The sequence below is a fragment of the Chelonia mydas genome, chromosome 1, assembly GCF_015237465.2.
Source record: "Chelonia mydas isolate rCheMyd1 chromosome 1, rCheMyd1.pri.v2, whole genome shotgun sequence".
Lineage (NCBI taxonomy): Eukaryota > Metazoa > Chordata > Testudines > Cheloniidae > Chelonia > Chelonia mydas.
Genome location: NC_057849.1, coordinates 269,848,852 through 269,870,324, shown reverse-complemented (window position 1 = coordinate 269,870,324; position 21,473 = coordinate 269,848,852). Strand labels below are relative to the sequence as shown.

General features: G+C 41.7%; 1 long non-coding RNA gene across 1 annotated transcript; it reads left to right on the top strand.

The window, feature by feature from the left end:
• The first annotated feature begins 9,824 nt into the window (after positions 1–9,824).
• On the top strand, positions 9,825–13,746 carry LOC122465787. The gene is made up of 3 exons (XR_006290838.1): positions 9,825–11,032; positions 11,306–11,410; positions 12,591–13,746. It is a non-coding gene; the product is annotated as an uncharacterized LOC122465787 (long non-coding RNA).
• Positions 13,747–21,473: the final 7,727 nt, after the last annotated feature.

The window sequence follows — 21,473 nt, the reverse complement described above, 5'->3', positions numbered from 1 at the left end:
TTGTGGCACCTTAGAGACTAACAAATTTATTTGAGTATAAGCTTTCGTGAGCTACAGCTCACTTCATCGGATGCATTCAGTGGAAAATACAGTGGGGAGATTTATATACACAGAGAACATGAAACAATGGGTGTTACCATACACACTGTAACAAGAGTGATCAGGTAAGGTGAGCTATTACCAGCAGGAGAGCGCGGGGGGGGGGGGTAGGGGGGGAACCATTTGTAGTGATAATCAAGGTGGGCCATTTCCAGCAGTTGACAAGAACGTCAGAAGAACAGGGGGGGGGGGGGGAATAAACATGGGGAAATAGTTTTACTTTGTGTAATGACACATCCACTCCCAGTCTTTATTCAAGCCTAAGTTAATTGAATCCAGTTTGCAAATTAATTCCAATTCAGCAGTCTCTCACTGGAGTCTGTTTTTGAAGTTTTTTTGTTGAAGAATTGCAACTTTTAGGTCTGTAATAGAGCTGAGATATTTACTAGAGCTACCTGAAACTAGAGGGTGCAAAGGAACCATGTGCTACACCACGTGTAGAACTGGTGTGGGAACTCGGGGTGTTTGGAGCACCTATCATGCTTGCCTCTGAGCTAATGGTCAAGAATTGTTTGATGAAACGGTTTACTTCAAAAAATGCCAATTACTCAAAACCAAACCTTTGTGCAGAAACATCACTTTAGGGGGAAAAATTGGGGCGCTTTCTCAGGTACAGGATGGAATTTCGGGGGGGAAGCCACCCAGTGGTTAGGGCACTCACCTGGGATGTAAGACACCCAGGTTCAAGTTCCTGTTCTGCCTAATTAAGAGCAGGTGCCCTGAGCAGCGGGCTACTGGCTATCCCAGAGTAAGCGGGTCTCTCTCTCTCTCTCTCTCTCTCTCTCTCTCTCAAAAATGTCCAGAGGTCTCCATTTTACCCCAGTGTAAAAAGGGGAGGGGGAATTAAATCTTGAAAATTCTCATGGTCCAGAAAAACAGTTCCCAGCCCAACTTTACTCATGGCATACTGAGCATGCTAAGGGGGATCTGGTCTGCCACAACACTCACAGTGATACTCTGCAATGGGATGGATCATAATATAATGAAAATGGAGTAATTACAAGCTGTGAAAATTCTGTAATACCAATACAATCTGATTTAGAGATGCTTCTGACAGTGCAACAATACAGCATGAATGGCCTGGGAAGAGCCAATCTGTACTATTGACTGTCTCTTTGCCACTCAAAGTTCATCCCAGATTTTACACTAGGCTCATTGCATGCTGGGAGTGGACTTTGGAGAATTTAGATAGTGCTAAGATACTACCCATTCTAAGTAAAGAGAATGGTATAGATATGATAAATGTTAAGATATCCCCTCCTGTGATAAGCATCTGATTTTTAATGGTGCCCATTTATGCCACATCTAGTCAGGGCCATTGAGCTCACATAGCATTTGAGGGTCTTATCTTCCAGAGGAAACCATAATACCAGTGCCAGCCCTGTTACCAAAACAAATTGGCCAGTCATCAGAGAACAACTCCAATAGCCAACAAAAGAGCTGCTAGGGTAAAATTGGGGGTGGGTTGACAGCTAAAGAGAGGGGTTCCTTTGCATTGAGAACGATGAACTATTTCCAGTATTATTTGGGGGCTGGTTTTGCAGTGCCAATGGAATAGGTTTGCTGCCAGGTATCTGACAACACTGTCACCAACTTTACTCCTTTGATCGTCATCTGTGGGTAATAACACCAATCCTATTTCCCACCAGCAAATACCCTTCCGCTAAGATAGGGTGGCCAACTCTCCAGGATTGTCCTGGAATATCCAGGAATTAAAGATTAATCTTTAATTAAAGATCATGCCATGTGATATAACCTCCAGGAATACATCCAGCCAAAACTGGCAACCCTATACTAAGCTCACAGGTACCAATTCAAACATCTCTGTGCTAGACTGCTGATCTACAAAACACTTCTATTGATAGTTTTATTTAGGATAGGCAGGGTAACAGTACAGCAGAATTAAGAATCAAACATGGTTTACTGCCCTGATTTTTTCCCTTACCTTAAATCTCCCAATTTTGGGGCACCTGGAGCAGCCTTCTTTCATTTTGAAGGCTTTTAGTTTCATGTTAGAGGGATCATTTCTCTCAAATTCTCTATTAGCTTTCTGATTGAACTTTAATTTATTCACCGTAGTCTTTACACCATTGTTTTCTGCATCTTGTACCATACTTTCAGTTAAAGAGAAGGGCAACAAAAATGATTAAAGGACTGGAACAGCTTCCACATGTGAGGAGAGATTAAAAAGACTGGGACCATTCAGCTTTGAAAAGAGATGACTAAGGGGTGATATGACAGAGGTCTATAAAATCATGACTGGTGTGGAGAAGGTGAATAAGGAAGTGTTATTTGCTCTTTCACATAACACAAGAACCAAGGGGTCAATGAAATGAATAGACAGCAGGTTTAAAACAAACATAAGGAAGTATCCCTTAACACAATGCACTGTCAACATGTGGTTCTTGTTGCCAGGGGATGTTGTGAAGGCCAAAACTATAACTTGTTAAAAAAAAAAAAAAAGAGAGTTAGATAAAAACAGTGGCTATTAGACAAGATGGTCAGGGACGCAACTCCATACTCTGAGTGTCCCTAAGCCTCTGACTGCCAGATACTCTGACTGGAAGATAGTGGATGGATCACTTGATAATTGCCCTGCTTTGTTCATTCATTTTGAAGCATCTGGCATTGGCCAGTGTTGGAAGACAGGATACTTGGTTAGATGGACCATTGGTCTGACCAACATGGCCATTCTTACATTCTTTGCTGCCTATTCATGTTATGCTTTAGAACCTCTTAGGATATGGTTTGTGAAAAACATGCTCTGCAAAAATATATCTGCATTGTATCTAAATCTACCTAGTCTTTAAAGCCTAAAGAACTTTAACATTTATTTAAAATCAATTTGCATACCAAGGAGCATTCCCCCTATCATTTTGTTTTCTCACTGAGCACACCATAAAAGCACAATGAGTTCCAGAAAACAGAAAGGAATTTATTCTTGATCTGCAGCTGCCACAAAGTTAAGAGGGGCCCAGAAGCCTGGGTTTTGGGTATGGAGGGGTTGTTTGGGATTACTGACATGAGTGAGGACTACGCAGCAAGAAGAAAGGTTTGCACGTGTGAGCCCTTAGGAAGAAGGTATAAAAAGTGGGGGTGGGGGAGAAGGGTGTTGGTTTTTTTGGTCAGAGTTGCTCTCCAGAATCTGTGAAAAGCAAGTATTTTGAAATCAAATATAGCAGGTTTCTAGACATGAACTCTGAATCCAGATCCAAACTCCTTAAACGTTTGTGGGAGTTTGGATCCAGTTTGGAACTAACCTAAGTTAGAAAGTATTCATATCTGGGGTTCTAGTTCAGGTCCAGCTCTTCTCTCAGATAGCCAGAGTTTGCATTTTGAAACTTTCAACCCCCATGAACCAACCATTAAACCAATAAAATTGAAAAGTACCAAAATGTTTTGATCAACAGAATCTGAATAGGATGCAGAGTGTGGAATTGCTCAGCTTATTTCAAAATGAATATAAATGTAAAATCCAGAATTCTACATTGTGATTTTTTTATTATACGGGTCAAACAAACCATAGACTTTTTATAAGTCAAATAAAAGACTCTGTGCTTCAAAGCAGAAATAAATCTAATCATTTGGAAGCTAGTTTTTATTAAGGTTTCTGGGAGGAAAAGCCCCCAGGACACAGTACCTCAGCTGGGTCCCTGTAGCTCTCACTACTGGCAGCATTTTAGATGGTTCAATCTGGAATGTTTGCCATGGTGTGAACGTCTTAAAAATACTAGTATTTCAGGCTTGGCTTTTTTTCTTTAAAAAAAAAACAGTTTGTACTTCAACTATTATATTTTAAATATTATAAGATGTCGTTGGATTTTTAAAAGGCTTTGGTATAAGAGGCTTTTACAGTATATTCTTTTCCTCTGGCACCACCATTTTTATTAATACATATATATGCTGCATACATGCAAAGAGCCAGATCAGAACAACCTAATTTGGCTTGAAATTTTCATCGTGTTGGACTTAAAAGTAGCCTCAGATACGGTACGCATGTAGCTGCTTCTAAGTTTGGTTACTGCTTAAAGATGTGAAGAGCCCAGACCTGCAAAAAGCCACACATTAACCAGGTCTGACTGTACTTCCTCCCTTGCCTTGTGGCGTATACAATATTTATGATTATGCATTGTAAGTAAATGTCAAAGAAGTTTGTGCAGCTCTAAGTAGCACAAAAATTTATTCTGGGTGATTCATTCATTGAGTCAGTCAGTCATGCATACATTCATTCATTCATAAGTAATACTGTACTCAGCTTCAACATGCAACAAAGACTTCCCTGGTGCCTTTTGATGTTTATTGAGCAAACATGATAAACTAGAAGTCCTATTTCTATCTTTCCCAGTATTTTTAAAGAAACAGCACTGCCGCAGCAGCCAATAAATAAATGCCAAGAAAATACACATTATCCCTGTAGCAAATATTCCTTTAAATAAATGATTTTATAATTTTAAAAATAATAAAGGTGAGTGAGAGACTGATCCCAGATCTAGTACCCAAGGATGCCCTCAAACTGGAGGAGATGGATAGAGATTTTGGTGCAAACTAAAAGGTGTTTTACCAGACCAAAATGGAGATTTGCTCCAAAGGACTGCAGTCCTTCTACACAAAGAGAGGGTCACATGAGTATGTACATATATAAGCATATAATGTAATTATTGTGAGTGATACAAACTAAAAAAGTAATCAGAGAAACCTGTAGCACTGGGTTTGCAAAACCTCACTATCCTTATAACTACTCATAAGAGGTTCTGCCTGCAGCCTTATCCCTTTAGGTTCCCCTGAGTCTGTGAAAAAGGAGCTGTGTTTATGGGCAAGTCTCCGGTCTCTTACTGCCATGTCTTGCCACAATAAGCCTACAAAGATAGACAGCATAGGCCTACCACCTCTTTAGTCTTTACATAACTAAGAGAAAAGGCATTCCAGCTCATCTTAGCTTAAGAACTCCCACCCTAAAGCCAGGCACAGCAGGATTGGATTGTGTCCTAACACCATATTGCTTCCCTGAGACCAATTTCTTTTCCTCATTGATGATGTCATAAGCCTAATACTGTCCATGAAATACGTGAACTACCACACTATGCAGCAACGCATAGGATGCTGAAGACTGCAGAGAGAGTTTGAGTATGAAGAACAGTGGTGATACAGCACAGCTTCACTCCTCCCTCCCCATCTTGAGAGCAGAAGGTGGAAATGGGGGGGGGGAGGGTATTCATTCTAAGGGGAGAGAGACTGGCACACCATTTACCCCATTTCTAGATGGAGTTTGAGATAGGACATGCCCCAGATAGGAAAACCAACCTCAACTCCTCAAGTGAGCCAGGATTCTGTGATATTTTATCCTGTTGACTTAGGCAAGAGAAGAGGAACTAAGAGGTGGAGCAGGGGGCTGGGAGTTACATATTCTGGGATACAAGAACTCTGGGGTGTCACAAGTATAAAATCTTCGGTATACGTATTTTCATTAGTCACAAAGGAGGCAGCTCAGTATTTTTCCCTGTTTTCTCTGATTCAGATTTCAAAGCCATACACTGTATCCTTAAACATAATTTAACGGCTCATGTTTCAATCTTAAAGAATTTCATGGCTTTGAAATTCCTTTGAAGTTAGGAGACAAAGTATAATTTTTTTTTCAATTTTGCTTTGTTAACTTTGTCATTTTTTCCCCTAAAGCAGTTCTTAAGTTTACCCTATATTATTGTGCTCTTTTATATTCTCTTATCGGACATCCTTACAAAAAGATATACATATTCTTGTTGTAGATGAGAATATTTTGACATAGTCTATTGAATTTTTTAAGATCTTTTAAGAGAGTGACTTGAAAAATGTCTACTTACATTTCTATACCTTTCTTCTCTTTAATTAGATTTTCAAAGTAACTGCAGGTTTTTGCTCTTCATTTTCCCTTGTCTTGTCCTCATTTATTTCTCTTTGAGGGTTTACACCAGAGGTGCATATATGTTGTCCATATTTTCCTTGTGGTTTGTTAGTTTTGAAAATAATAATAAATTCTTGCATCTCACACATTAAGGTATTGTATGACCATCTTCTCCACTTAGCAATGTATTCATGGTTTTTGACAATTTATAATCTATGTAAAGAATAACAAACACCGTGCACATGTGTTGTCAGGCATAATGACATATTCATATGGTGGGCTGGGTATTTTTAATCAAAATTATTATTCGATTAAATATTTTTTTAAGTGTCTGCTTAATCTGGAAAAAAACTGTAAGAAATAAAAGTCCAAAATCTAAACTATTTAGATTAAGCTATCACTCCAGAGTACATAATAGGAATAGTTCAGTTTCTTCATGTCCCCATAGGCCTCTATGGGCCAGGCTCCTCAGCCAGACTACAACTCTCATGATTCAGTGTGGCCACAGACTCCCTAAATGCAACTGGTTCCCCTCATCAGGGAACCTAGCCTACGCAGGAAAATGGACACATGAAGCACCGAAACGGCAAATTGCATGAGGCACTGCAGTGGCATTTCCTCATCAAAATATTTCAGTTTTTTTTTTTTTTCAGTGAAAAGTTCAACTTTTCTATAGAAAATTTAGATTTAAAATAAAATCATTTCTCTATTTTTTTCCTGGGGGGAGCTCACTTTCCAAGCAGCTCTATTAGTTATTTCACTACATGTATAGGATCTGATCCTGCAGACACTTAATACCAAGTGTACAACTTACTCCTCTGAGTTGTCCCACTTCAGTAAAATAGGAAACTCTCCAAATATAACATTACATCTGCTAGTACCATAAGAGTTTGCAGGATCAGATCTGTAGTTTGTTTTTAAATATTTGAATACTGGATTTGGGTGCACAGGAAATGCAAGACATGGCCCACACCTGTTGTTAAAAAGGCATATTAAATTGTAAACATGAGTTATCTGCAAGGGCTCAACTCCCAAACTGATACACAATGAGGGGAATAAAGGGAATAGCAGTGTGTCGGGGGGGGGGGGGAGCGGAAATTGAGGGACAGGGTAAGAGAAAGATGAGCCTTACAACATGCCCTAAAAGCTACCAAGAAGGGACTCCCCTGGGCCCCTTCAGAATGAAGATCTACAGCCCAGGGTGTTCTCAGCAAAGACAACCCTGCCCCCTGAGTGCTTCTAGGGACGAGCATTTCATCCATCATAGTTGGTCATAATTGCTAGTCCAAGATGTAGAACAAAAGGCAATTGGTGTAGTACACAGGACCAGTTAACTAAACAATTCAACAACAGTATTATACAATATGTAATGAGAATTTTGTATCAGAAAACTTAATTACCTATTACATGTATTTTATATAATATGTACCTCTTCCACTTCATGCACACACAGAATACCTCTTTGGCCAGAATACTGGAAACCTGTCCACTTGTCTGTATAACCAGATACATTTCTACAATTAGAGCATGGAAAAAAATGTATATACACTTTTTCCTGGTTAAACTGTATTTGTTAAATAAATATTAACAGTACATCACTGAACTAACTTTAACTGCCCATGCAATCAAAGCTCTACAAACTGACACAGATAACATTACTGTGCAATACAGGATGGACACTGTGTGGGCATATCTTAGCAATGACAAAAGCCCTAGTGGTCTTCTCAAGTGCCCATTACTGTCCAGGGTTGCCAGGTTTAGCTTAGTTTTACCCCACTCAAATGAAGGAGAAGAGAGAGTGTTCAGTCTTGGGCGAAACAATAAGACACCATTCAGACCAAACCTTGGACTAGACACTGTCCTCTATTAGCCTAGTGAAGTTGGCAAATCCTGAGCCATAGTTCAAGTTTGAGCCACCAAAAGAAGTTATAAAAACAGCAATGGGACAGGGTGCACATGGCAATATAACCACATGGATAAAATGTGAAACCAAATTAGATATTAAAAGAAATGTGGAATCTGAATCCTTTATCTATGGTTTGTTAGCTTCAATTTAATTAAATTCAATTTAGTTATTTTTACATTCATTTAATGTATTGTTTGGTTGTATGAGCAATAATCTACAAACCAAATAATATCTGTATTGTAAAGTGTCTTTTCAAATGGACGATCATTATGATAAGGTGATATGCAAAATAAATGTTGTATTGATAAAACAGTTATTTTTTAGGTTTTTATATAAAAAGTTTATTTTTGAATATTTCTTTTGTTCTGTCCACTGACTGTGTGCCTAAACCAGGAGTTAACAGCTCTGGTCCTCCGTGATCTCCAACCATCCAGGTTTTTGTTCCAACCAGCAAATAATTCTTTTTATTAAAATCCACTGGTTTGCATTGTATATAGAATTCTCACGTGCCCTAGACTTTAGTATGAATTAGGACATTTAAGTGTTTCATATGCAATATTAAGCAGTGTACATTTTAAAACACACTATTAAGTGCTGGGTGGATTAAAAACCTGTATACTATTGGATGTTGGTAAGGACGAAAGATGTGAGTCCCTGTCTTAAGCAGGCAGCTAGGTCCTCTTCTCTCCATGTAGTGAGCTAACACAGCACCTGGAAAGTCTCACTCTTTGCCCTTGAATCTCACTCTTTGGGGCTGTAAATCTTACTCTTAAGGACAGCCCTTGGCATTTCTGCAGTTAAAATGAAGCAAAATGAGTTCAAATAGAGATGGCCCATGCTGTTTTGTGGGGTGTTTGTGTGTCAGCAGCCTACAGCATCCCAGTCGGGTATTCTGTTTAAACCTAGCTTCCAGAGAGAGACCAGACCACATGTGCCATGAATGGGAAACAGGAGAGGCCTATGCAAAAAATCATCCCTCTCTGCAAGGTACTTATGGCTTTCCATTAGATGGTGCTTGTCCTAGCGACTGTTTTTAAGCAATCTAAGAGCGACAAGGATCAGTGGAATAGCTTGAAAAACTCTAAAGCAGGATGAGTAGACTACAGAGGACTGACAGAAGCCTCTCATCACATTTAGGGAAATATATACTGTGAACATACTGGATGCAAATGTTTCAGTTCTTGGCAGGTCCAAGTATTATTTCAGTTCTATTAGTAGAAGATATCTCTGTGCATTTCAGGGGGGAGTTTATCAGATTTTGGGGCACTACGCATCTGTCAAAATGCTTTGCTTTGATTATCACATTCTGTTTTTACTACTAAAAGTGTCTTTTAATTCAGCTGTCACAAAAGTATTTTTGAGCATTTCTGGAATACCTTCAGGGTAAGAACCATTGCTCTGTGCAGGGGCTATTCAGGCCACTGGTAAAGAACTCCTTACAAATGCTCACATGCACCCAAAAAGCTAATTCAATACTCCTGTGAGAAGGAAACACCTCCCCAATGTCCCTGCAAACATGGCTAAAAAAAATTCTCCTCAGCCCCAAAGTTGGCAGTTGAACTGATATTCTTTGCATATTGGAAATAATCATTATACTTCAGCACCTAATCCAATCTCTGCCCTAACATAGAGGTAGTGTCCTAGTCATTCTGTACTCTGTTTTCCACTGTGGATTTTGCCAATATCTCCAGGAAAAGTCAATTCTAAATACTGATGATCCTTGAGAACAGTTTTACGGGTGATATGCAGAGCTTCTAAAAAGAACTGCACCATAACTAATGTTTCTCTGAGATATAAATGCCTATTCAGTCATTTAAGCAAACCTTATAAGACTATCTGGTGATTCACAATAATGTTGTGGATGAGGTCCGAGATGGAATAAAACCTGCAGCTCACTGGATCTTAACTGAGTTGGCTCTACAGTACTAATGAGACTGAAAACTCATTTTTACAACTTAAGTCAACAGCTATAACTCTGGATACAAAAAAATAAAGAGATCTGTTTGCCAAAGTACAACACAATTTAATATTGAGGAATTAACAATTGTTTGCTTTTTGAGAAGGAATAAAAAGTTTGTTTTAAAGAATAGGGAAGCATGTTCAGTATTATTTTAACATGCCAAATTCAGGCCTGATTTAAGCAGGTGTTCCCCCCAGCTGAAACTGTGCCTGCTTCCATTAGTGCCATGCTTGGCTCAACAACTTCATTTTCTTATATTTTGCCATACGTTTGGCAGTTACTATTGAGGCTTTGCTGTATTTTTTTAAAGTTGATTGAGCAAACTACTGCAGGTTCCTTCGCTCTCTGGTACCCATGTTAATCTGTCCCTCAACCCTCCCTCTACAATCAGAAAAATTCAGCAGAGCTCTTAACAAAATTAATTACATTTCATTATTGCTTTCACAAATGTAGAAGGCTTCTGGTTCTCTGTTTCTTGTGCCAATCAGTGTAGAAAAGCGAAGATAAAATTACTTTAATGTAACCGGTTCAAAAACATCTCAACACGAAGTGGCTGATAACTTCCCTTCCAAGATCACACAGCGTCTTTCTTTGTTGCTTTTCACATTTTCATTACAACATTATATAATCAAATCATCTTTTATTTTGGTCATATGCAGATTCAAAGTGGACTCTTCCTGGACAGCTTTGAGGAAACTCTTATTCAACAGGATGTAACTCTTCCTTGAGATGACAAGTTATTTATACAGAAATTTTTCATCAAATGAAGCCTGCTTTATTTGCTGCCAAATATATGGAAAGCGAGAAGGGAAGTCTGGCCTCAGTGGCTCCTAGGAGACTGAAAGTAGCGAATAGCAGGAAAATATATACACTATAAAACTGCTATTTAAACAATAGTTTTTCAAGAGTATCCTGATGTGATTTAGAGGTGCAAGTTAACAGGACAGTCAACAGCTCTCATTTGGGGCTGGTTTATGTATGCTACTTTGAGGGTGGCAATTAATAGACTTTAAGGCCAGAAGGGATCATTGTAATTGTCTAGTCTGATGTCCTGCATAACAATGCAGCACTTCTCTGAAGTGATTTCTGCTTCAAGTCCAAAAGCTGTTGAAACAAAGCATATATTTTAAAAAAAGATCCAATTTTGATTTAAAGATTTCCAGAGATCAAGAATACACCACAACTCTTGGTAAGTTATTCCAATGGTACCTTTACTGTTAAAATGTACACTATTTCTACTCTGAATTTATCTTCAGTCATTGAATTTTGTTGTACCTTTGTCTGCTAGATAGAAGAGCCTATCTAGCAGACAAAGGTATATTATTAACTTCCATTCCCCATGTAGATCCTTATACACTTATCAAGTCATGCCTTAGCCTTTTCTTTGTAAAGATAAATAGACTGAGGTCCGTGAATCTATCACTGTAAGGTATGTTTTCCAATCATTTAATCATTCTTGCAGCTCTTCTCTGAACCCTCTCCAATTTATCAACATCCTTCTTGAACTGCAGACAGCAGAACTGGACACAGTATTCCCACTCCAGTCGCACTAGTACCAGTTATAAAGGTAATATCACCTTCCTACTCCTACTCGGTATTGCTCTGTTTATGCATCCACTTTTGTCCAATGTCATATTGGGAGTTCATATTCAGCTGATTTTCTTGGGAAGCAGTGACTCTGAAAAAGACGAGAGTCATAGTGGATAGAGTACCCCATCCTGTAAATATGGCCTACATTCATGGTTCCTAGGTATATGACCTTATGTTTAGTCATATTGATACACTGTTTAACAGTGTACAAAACTACTCCATTACCACGCAAGATATGAAGTGAAAAATACTGTATTCGTTAGCTTGCACCAGGCTTTAAAGGTACATTTTTACTTCACAAAAAAGCTGTTAGGCTGAAAATATAATGAAAAGTAAATGTTTAAAAAATTACCTAAGTATTTTCCTCTTTATAGATTTTTAGCTATTTTTAAAAAGTTTGTATATTGCTTGACTACTAACTCAAACAAGTCTCTCTCTTATGTGGCAACACTAAATATGTAAAGTGCTGCTGACTGCAGATTCTGAAAGCAAACACCTGCAGGCTACAGCTCAGACAGATCATTGGGAAGAAAAAATGTAGAATGATTTTGCTCTCTTGGGCCATGTGTACACTACCAATTTGTGTCGGCAAAAGTGATGTCAACACCCAAAAGTCAACACAATAAAAATCTCAATTTCATGTTTACACTTGCTCCCTCTGTCAGCAGATCGCATTCATAGTGGGTGCACCACCATCGAGAGTGTAAGCAATGTACTGTGGGTACCTGTCCCACAATCCTTCTGTCACTAGGTGTTGTGGGATGATGTAGCAGATCACAGTGCATCTTGGGACAGTGCTAAATGTCCCATGATGCATTGCTTTCTGTCCCAGCACTCCAGGGGCTTCCGACTTTCTTTTGCGGCATTTTTTCAATGGTCCTTCTTTGCTGTGCACCCCAGCATCTTTGTGAGAAGGAATGGATCCCGCACTGCTCTCCTGTGTTCTGTTAACTGTCATGAAGACATCACAGATGGCAGTGCAGTTAATCGTGAATTTCCTAACTGAAGAAGACTCGCAGGCATCCAACATTCTGCATGATATGGATAGGAGCAACTTTAGATTGCTTTTGGCATTCACAGAGCAGGTGCAGAGGGTAGACCGTCGCTTTTGGGCTCATGAAACAAGCACTGAATGGTGGAATTGTATCTTCATGCAGGTGTGGGATGATGAGCAGCAGCTACAGAACATTTGGATGCGGAAAGCCACTTTCCTGGAACTGTGCGTGGAGCTTGTCCCAGACCTGCAGCGCAAGGACATCAGAATGAGAACTGCCCTCTCGGTAGAGAAGTGTGTGGCAATTGCTATGTGGAAGCTGGAAACTCCAGATCGCTACTGGTCAGTCGCGAATCAATTTGGAATGGGGAAGTCGACCGTGGGGCTGCGTTAATGCAAGTGTGCAGGGAAATAAATCATATCCTGCTACAAAGGACTGTGCCTATGGGAAATGTGCATGAAATAGTGAACGGCTTTGAAGAAATGGGTTTCCCTAACCATGGAGGAGTGATAGATGGCACACATATTCCAGTTTTGGCACAGACCACCTTGCAACGGAGTACATTAATAGGAAGGGGTACTTCTCCATGGTGTTGCTGGTGCTTGTGGATCACCATGGACATTTCATTGACATCAGCGCAGGGTGGTCTGGGAAGGTGCATGACGCATGCATATTCAAGAACACCGGCCTGTACAGAAAGCTGCAAGCAGGGACTTTCTTTCCTAACCAGAAGATTATATTGGGGGGAGGGGGGAGTGTTGAAATGCCCATAGTGATCCTGTGTACCCTTTACAGGCATGGCAAATGAAACTTTACACAGGAGACCTGGACAGCAGTAAGGAGCGGTTCAACCACAGGCTCAGTAGGTGCCAGCTGACATGTGCCTTTGACAGACTAAAGGCGCACAGGCAATGCCTTTAGGGCAGGTTGGACCTCACCAAGGATAATATTCATATGGTCATAGCTGCATGCTGTACGTTGCATAATCTCTGTGAAGCTAAGGGTGAAAGGTTTGCTCAGGGGTGGAGTGCTGAGGCAGACCCCTTGTCCGCTGATTTTGAGCGGCCAGATAACAGGGCTGTCAGAGGAGAGTTATTCGAATCAGTGAGGCTTTAAGACAGCACTTTGACAATGACCACCAATAACATATCTCTGTCTGAGCTGCTTCAATGTTACATGACATGTAGTTTTCCTAGGAGGCAATGGTGACAGTTGGGGCCTTATATTCCTGTAATAAAGTGATTAAAATGCCTGTGCATGTATCGGCAGTGCCTGCAATCTCACCTTGTCGAAAAAAAAATAAAGATGATTTACCATTATAAAAGTTTGCTTTTATTGCACAAGAAACAGCACACACAGATGCTTGGCAGGAAAGGAGGAACCAGGGAAGGGCAGACTGTCACAGCCTTGTGTAGGTCCAGCTATCATTGTGAAAGTTGTCTGAGGGGGTAGAGTGAAGGGGAATCCGAGAATTCCCGGACGGTGGAAAGGAATGTGCGGGCGGAGTTTGGGGGGTGGAGGGGGGCATGGAAAAGAGTTCTGAATGTGCTACAGTGGAGGTTGAGCACTAATCTTGCTGCATTAAGGCCTTCAGCATCTGCATTTGTTCCTCCATTACTTTAATCATCCGCTCAGTAGTGTCCTAAACAAACACATGATTCTCTTTTCTGTCCTGCTGTTTAGCTTCCCAGCACTCCTTTCGTTCCCTTTTTTCTGCATTGGAGCACTGCAGGACTTCTCAGAACATCTCTTCTTTGCTGCATCTTGGGTGCTCTCTTATCTGGCGGAGATGCTCGGCTGGGGTGCGTGGGGTGTTCCTGAAAGCCACATCTGTTGAAGCACAGGGGACAATGCACAGAAGCGGGGTTGTTAATTTCATGAGTAGGATTGAAACATTTCTGTTAAATGCATCTTTTGCAACATTGTCATCTCTTTTTCCACTGACCCTAGCCAGGCACATATCTCTGCGAACACCCAAAGGATGGTGAGTGCTGACGGGGGGTGGTCCACATGGGAAAAAGAGTGCACACTCTTTGCAAGGGTCGTGGTGCAGCATTCTAGGGAACAAATTCTAAAATTCTCCCACACTTTTCCACAGGTGGGGGTAATTCTAACAGACATCTCACTGCTAAGGGTAAGCAGGGAAACAAGGGTACATCTACTCCATGATTGTGGCTTCCGCCCTGCTCCCTATGCTGGTTGCCTATGTGCCACTTTGATCTCTGCACAAGTGATTGCCGAATGGCACAGAAAAGTTTTCTACAATGGGGGAAGGAACCTTCAGCAGAGGATTACCGAGTACCTCCAGGAAATATTCCTGGAGAGCTCTCTGAAGGATTCCCCTTAAGATCGCAGCATGCATTAACACCCTGTTCCGCCCTACTGATAAGCTACACAGGGAAATGTCCAGCTCACAGAAACACAGCCATCCTCCCACACTTCTATGCCCTGAACTCATCTCTGCACTACACAAGCCACAGCCACTTACCAGGAGTCTCATCTCCTGCTTCTTGCTCACCGGAGAGCAACCGCTGAGACTGGCCAGACACCTCTGGAGTGGAGACCAGTTCCTGGCTGCCTGCCCCACCGGGTGATCCCACCGGGAGCTGCACATCCTCATGTAACTCCACCTCTTCATCAATAACTTTGTCCTCTGGGTTAGGTCCTCTTTCCACCACTTCCGTGTTCTCCGAAGTATCCACGGGGCTCTTGGTGATGGAGGTGGGGTGGCCCCCGACGATGGCATCCAATTCCTTATAGAACCATCAGGTCTTAGGTGAAGCACTTGAGCGACGGTTTGCCTCCCTCACCTTATGGTATGCCCGCCTTAGCTCCTTTATCTTCGATCTGCATTGCAGCATGTCGTGATCATAGCCCTTATTGCACAAGCCTCGAGAAATCTGCCCATAGGTATCCCAATTCCTACGGCTCAAGCACAGCTGGGACTTCACAGCCTCCACTCCCCATATACTGAGCAGATCCAACAACTCTGCAGTGGTTCAAGCAGGAAAGCGTTTGCTGCAATAACCTGCCATGGTCACCTGGGAAGATGCGATGAGACCTCTCCCTGCCGAGGAAACAGGAAATGGAATTTCAAAAATTCCTGGGGCCTCTAAGGGGGAGGGGCAGATGGTTGTTTACCTGGTTGCAGGGAAGTGGAGTTCAAACTGCTGAGCAGAGCGGTAAGGATTGGCCTTGTGGAACACCTCCTGGAGGCCAATTAAAGCGATGAAATGAAGCATGGTGTCTATACTTGCACTTTGTCGACAAAAATGTAGAGGAAAAAGACGTAAATCTCTCGTGAGGGTGAATGTATTTTGTCACCAAAACCGGGCATTTTCCCCATCAAGAGTCGCCTCGCAGTGTGTATGCACTCACTGTTTGGGTCGACAAATGGCAGTTTTGGTGACAAAACTTGGTAACGTAGACAAGGCCGGTCTTATAAGCCACCAGACCAGACTGTGACAACACCCCAGGTTAAACAGTGATGGCCCTTATCACTACTGCCAGCTAACAGAGATTCTCAAGTAGTGAAAGACTGTGTTTGGGAAGCCTGAGTTTCCCTTAAATTCTATCCTTCATGATGCCTGTATGTATGTGCATTTGTTACAACCTCCAAGAAGTAATTCACAACTGTGACACATTATGTTGCTCTCTTCACCTCAAAAATGTTGACATCGGACATTATACCTCCCCCCTGTGTTGGCTAGGTCCATGCCATAATATTTGGCCAATGCCATAATATTATTAGACTTAATTTGATCTAAGTAATTGCCACCTATAATCAGTCTAAATAACAGTCTATTATACAAAAAGAAAAGGAGTACTTGTGGCACCTTAGAGACTAACCAATTTATTTGAGCATAAGCTTTCATGAGCTACAGCTCACTTCATCGGATGCTCACGAAAGCTTATGCTCAAATAAATTGGTTAGTCTCTAAGGTGCCACAAGTACTCCTTTTCTTTTTGCAAATACAGACTAACATGGCTGTTACTCTGAAACCAGTCTATTATACAGAATTTTAAACAAACAGTTGCAGGTTTAGTTAGTTTATGATGGCATTACTCACCCAACAGACATTTGAACCTGATTAGTAGAGATTGCACTGACTTCCATCGTCACCACTGATCACAGATTAACACCCAGAACTAGCCACATGCTCTCAAGTATTTTTAAAATAATTGGCTGTAAAAGTCACATCAGCAACACATGAAAATTGATGAAAAATTTCCTCTGAATTTACATAATTTTCTTTAAGAAGGACCTTTTTAGGGCCTGGAGCATTTACATTATAATAGAAGAATGACCATACTGAGTCAGACTAATAGTCCATCTAGCCTGGTATCCTGACAGTGCTGAATGTTAGATGCTTCAAATGACAAAAACAGAGCAATCATCAAGTAATCCACCCCTGTCATATAATACCAGCATATGGCAGTCAAAGGCTTGCGAGCATGGGATTACATCCCTGACCATCTTGGCCAATAATAATTGATGGACCTATCTCTCATGAATTTATCTAATTCTTTTTTCAACCCAGTTATAGTTTTGGCCTTCGCAACATCCCCTGGCAATGAGATTCACAGGTTGTCTGTGTGCGGTGAAGTAGTACTTGTGTTTTAAGCCTGCTGCCTATTAATTTCATCGGGTGACCTCTGCTTCTTGTATAATGTGAAGGGATAAGTAACACTTCGTTGTTCACTTTCTCCACACCAGTCATGATTTGATAGCTTTTTATAGCACAGAGGATAAGTGCTTCTGGAAGAGGATAAACTATGAGCACATGAGTCCCATCAATGGCCTTTGCACGGTTTGGAAACCCCATTCTCTCAAAGCCAGCAAATTATTTCAGGAAGAGGTTTAATGCCTGTAAACCATATGCCTGGTTGCCTCGGAAATTTTATTCACAGTCTACTTTCCAACACCAAACTGGTTTGCAACAGACCTGTAGCAATCTGGAGTAGTCAGCTTCCAGACACTATAGCAACCTGGACCAGCAAGGGTGGCCTCATGCATGTTTTTATGCAGTAGGGTCAGGACAAGTTGCTCACAAAGCTCCAGGAATGTAGCTTTTTCATGTGAAAGTTCTGGCTCCACTGCAGGTCATCCCAGGTCTGCATGATGAGGAGAACCACTAACTTACAGGTGACATACTCTGTATCCCCTGTACAAACTCCCTGTTCTTATTTTCTTCACACTTTCAGTGCACTTCTGTGTCCTCTTATGGTCTTTTATTGACCTAAGGCTTGCTTCCTTGGGTGTGTTACAAACTTTTAGAAAATTAATCAAACACATAAAAGGCAAATTAAGAGCAAATACATACAATGTATGACACTAAAGAAGAATTAAAATCACTGAAACGTTTTTGAGAAACCAACCAAGGAAATGGAAAGCAGCCCCTTTTTTCTGGGGAAGATAGGCTCAAATATCACCAGAAATCAGAAAAGAATAAAGAGGAGAGGTGAAAATATACTTGTGCCTAGAGCCAAATGTTTGGTTTCTTGGCAAATTTGTCGCGTAAAAGCTGGCTTGAAGAGCATTTCTGCTGAATTAAATGCTATGTCATGACATTTTGAAAAGCGAGGTGAGCATTACTTAAAAAATTCCACTGCTACTGAGGTCAACATCTAGCCAGCTGGACTTTGGCATAACTGCTTTTAGAAACAAACACGTTTTCTCTTTACATCCTTCTAAGCAGCATTCCTGATTTAAACAAAATAAAAAGTTCAAAAGACTCAAAGTTATAACTATAAATCATGCTCAATGGAAAGCTTTTGTTCAATCTGCATGTGTTAGACTGGAGGAATGGCTTGTGGCATTTGAAATCTATAATAATTTGCAGAAAAGGATTTTCACAACAGAAGTCACAAGAATTAAAACTCAAATGCCTTATGAATAGGAACCCTGATATTGTTCACCATTGTAACTTGTCAGCCTTAAAAACATATTTTTTAAATGTAAAACCTGAAACAAAGTACATTATCTTGCTTTTCCTCAGGGGCAATGCAAATACATATACCTATTCCAAAGATACAAAAGACACACATGGACCTACCTGAAAGCAACTACAAAAGGGAAAGTGCTATAAATATTTGATCAGCACTTTCTATCCTTTTTAAAAGGCAAGGGCCAGATCATGCCCCTCAGTCTGTGCATGGTGGGAACCCCTGACAAACAGAGAGTGAAGGAGAGCTCAGAATCGGTGGGAGGGATGCCCAGTGGCAGATAGAAAGAGTGGAAGGATTCTCTTTTCTGACCCTCCTGCCAATCCTAGGGGAAGTTAAAACCAAGATGAGTTGCTGGTTCTGCAGTTTCATTGGAGCCATAGTATCAAGTAAATGAAGGGGCCCACATGGGCCAGAGCTGGTATGGAGGCACAAAACTTTCATGCACCTAATCCTGGTCTCTCCCATGGATCCCTTGTAATCATGCAGATTTGGGAGCAAGGCAGCGGTCTATTCCTCAAAGAATGACATGGCAAGATCTCGGTGAGGGAATTCTCAGAGAAATTTCCATGAGCAGAGCTTCCTCCTGTAGTTTTTTCCACAGAGCATTCTACTCACTGCAGGTGGCACCCCCTCCTAGCCATTCTGGGGATGAGCGCTGTGTGTGGCCAATGCCCCTTCTTGCGGTTGCATTCCATCTCTTTCTCAGCCTGTGGCCCCTCTCTTGCTCCATGAACCAGTGTTTTCTTTGTGACGCAGCCCTCCAGCCAGGTCACAGTGTGGTCTCCCCTTCCGGGGTAAGGCATGTGTATCAAAGTTGCTGTTATGAGCAGTCTCAGGCAGTCCTCCCATTCACTGCCCCAGCTGCTACTCCCTCAGTGGCTGGTAAGGGAACCCAAGCCCACCCTCTACTCTGGGTTCCAGTTCTGGGACCCTCTAAATGGTAGCCAAGGTGTGGCTCCCTCCTGCACCTTGCTGCCTTTCCCTGAGCCTCTTCCTTATCTCCTGGCCCTCCCTCCTCCGAGTTTGCCAGTCTCTTCACTCCCTTCTCCTAGGGAGTAACTACAGACTAGCCTCCTCTGCTTCAAATTTCCTGTCTTTATATAAGCCCCACCTGTTCCCACACAGGTGAGTTTCCCCTAATTAGGGCTTTCCTCCCAGGTTTAATTCTCCCAGATTGCAGCCTAATTGGCTGATTGGGCCTACTTGGCCCAATTCCACTCTTGCAGGGCCAATGTGGGGAGTACATGACACCCCATCACACAGGGGATTTGTGGGGGAACATGGGCCCAGACTTTCCTCACTTCAGTATGACCTGACTCATTTATCCAGCCTCACCCTGTTATATGCTTTATCTCACATGCTCTAGACTCTATAATGCGCTTTTGGGGTGGGGGTGGGGGTTGGGGGTGGGGGAACAATACATAAGCTGAAAACGGGCAGGTCTGATCTCATCCCAGGCTGTGTGTGTGGAATCAGGCATACAAGGTGAGTCAAGAGAGAAAAAGAAGTTTGTGGAGTTACTAACAAAGAGTTCACTCTCGGAGATAACATGATATGACATGAGTGGTGGTCCAAACAGAGGCATCCAGTAACCAACATGTACACTATACTGGAAAAAATTAGCCCTGGGGAATGAAGTTTGCATTGCCAAACAACATCAGTATCCTGGACAAAAGTCTCCACTCACAAGTTTATTCTTTGATGACAACTCTGTTCTCTCTGGTTTGATCCCAACAAGAAATTTCTCCTTTCCTTTTCTGTTCTCCCCTCACCAGCAATGAAACAGACAGTGTATAATTTTCCTTTCTTTTATTTCCTCCAATTCATTGGACTTAGGCGTTCAACTTTACAAACTTTGTATGTGGAAACAGGTTGCCACTGGACTGACATCTTTGCATTCATTTGTGAAACCAAGTCAAACTTAGTGTGAGTATTTCTTCAAGGTTCAGTCAAAACCGGCAGGAAATCCTAATTTGGCCAGTGGGGTTATTTAATTATTTCAGGAGGTTTAGCCCAGGAGTTTGTTTCCTTGTATGAATGATTAGCTCACTGTTGCAGGTAGTGAATGCTCCATTGGCGATCTTTTACATTTAACTAACTATAGTCTATGCCTGTGCTAGCTGCAGAAGAAATGTAACAGGGGGTATCGCTATACTGCAATTAAACACCCAGGGCTGGCCTCTGCCAGCCGACTTGGGCTAAGGGGGTTAGGCTAATGTGCTGTTTAACTGTGGTGTAGACATTTGAGCTCAGGCTAGAACCCAGGCCCTAGGACCCTGCAAGGTGGGAGAGCTCCAGAGCTCAGGCTACAGCCCGAACGTGAACATCTATACTGCAATTAGAACAGCCCCTTAGCCTGAGTCAGATGTTCTGAGCCAGGTGCAGCTCTCTAATTGCCGTGCAGACATACCCAGGGTGATTTCCTGAGATGAAACCAAACCTGATTACGGGATGAGCCCCACCTGAGAGGAATCAGGTGATTCCAGTACAAAAAGAGCAGGAAACGGCAGTGAAAAGGGGTAGGGAAGTGTAGGAAATTGTAGCTATGTTTGTGGAGATCAAAAAGGCTCCTACAGGGCCTGGCGTCAGTAAGGGAAAAGTTCAAGAAGCAGGAGAGTGAGGAACACTCTCCAGGCAGGGAGACTTAGAAGAGACTGTCCAACTAGAGAGAAATTGCAAAGACTTAGCTGGAAAAGCCTGTGAAGACAGACATGCTCTAGTCAGGACGTGCTGGGAAGCAGAAAAACAGTTTTTTAAGGAAGTGGGGCTGTGCCCAGCTGAAACCGGAATGCAGACTGTGTGAGTTTGTGTTCTATTTTTGAAAGGCTTTGTGTTATTTTGGATTACTAGGAGAGAAAAACTGAATGGGGCTGGAGTCTAGAAGGCCAGTATGCATCTGAGGATGCAATGAATTAGACCCTAAGAGGGGTTTATTTGAACTACCTTTGAACTGAGTGAATTTTTAAAGGGACCTGAAAAGGAGGAGAACTGAGGCAGGCTGGAGTAGAGTGACCTCGAATCACAAGGAGGTGGTTAGGAGGTGGCTAATTGTTACTGGGAATAAGACTAAAGCACCAGACTTTTAAAAGGTTTTTA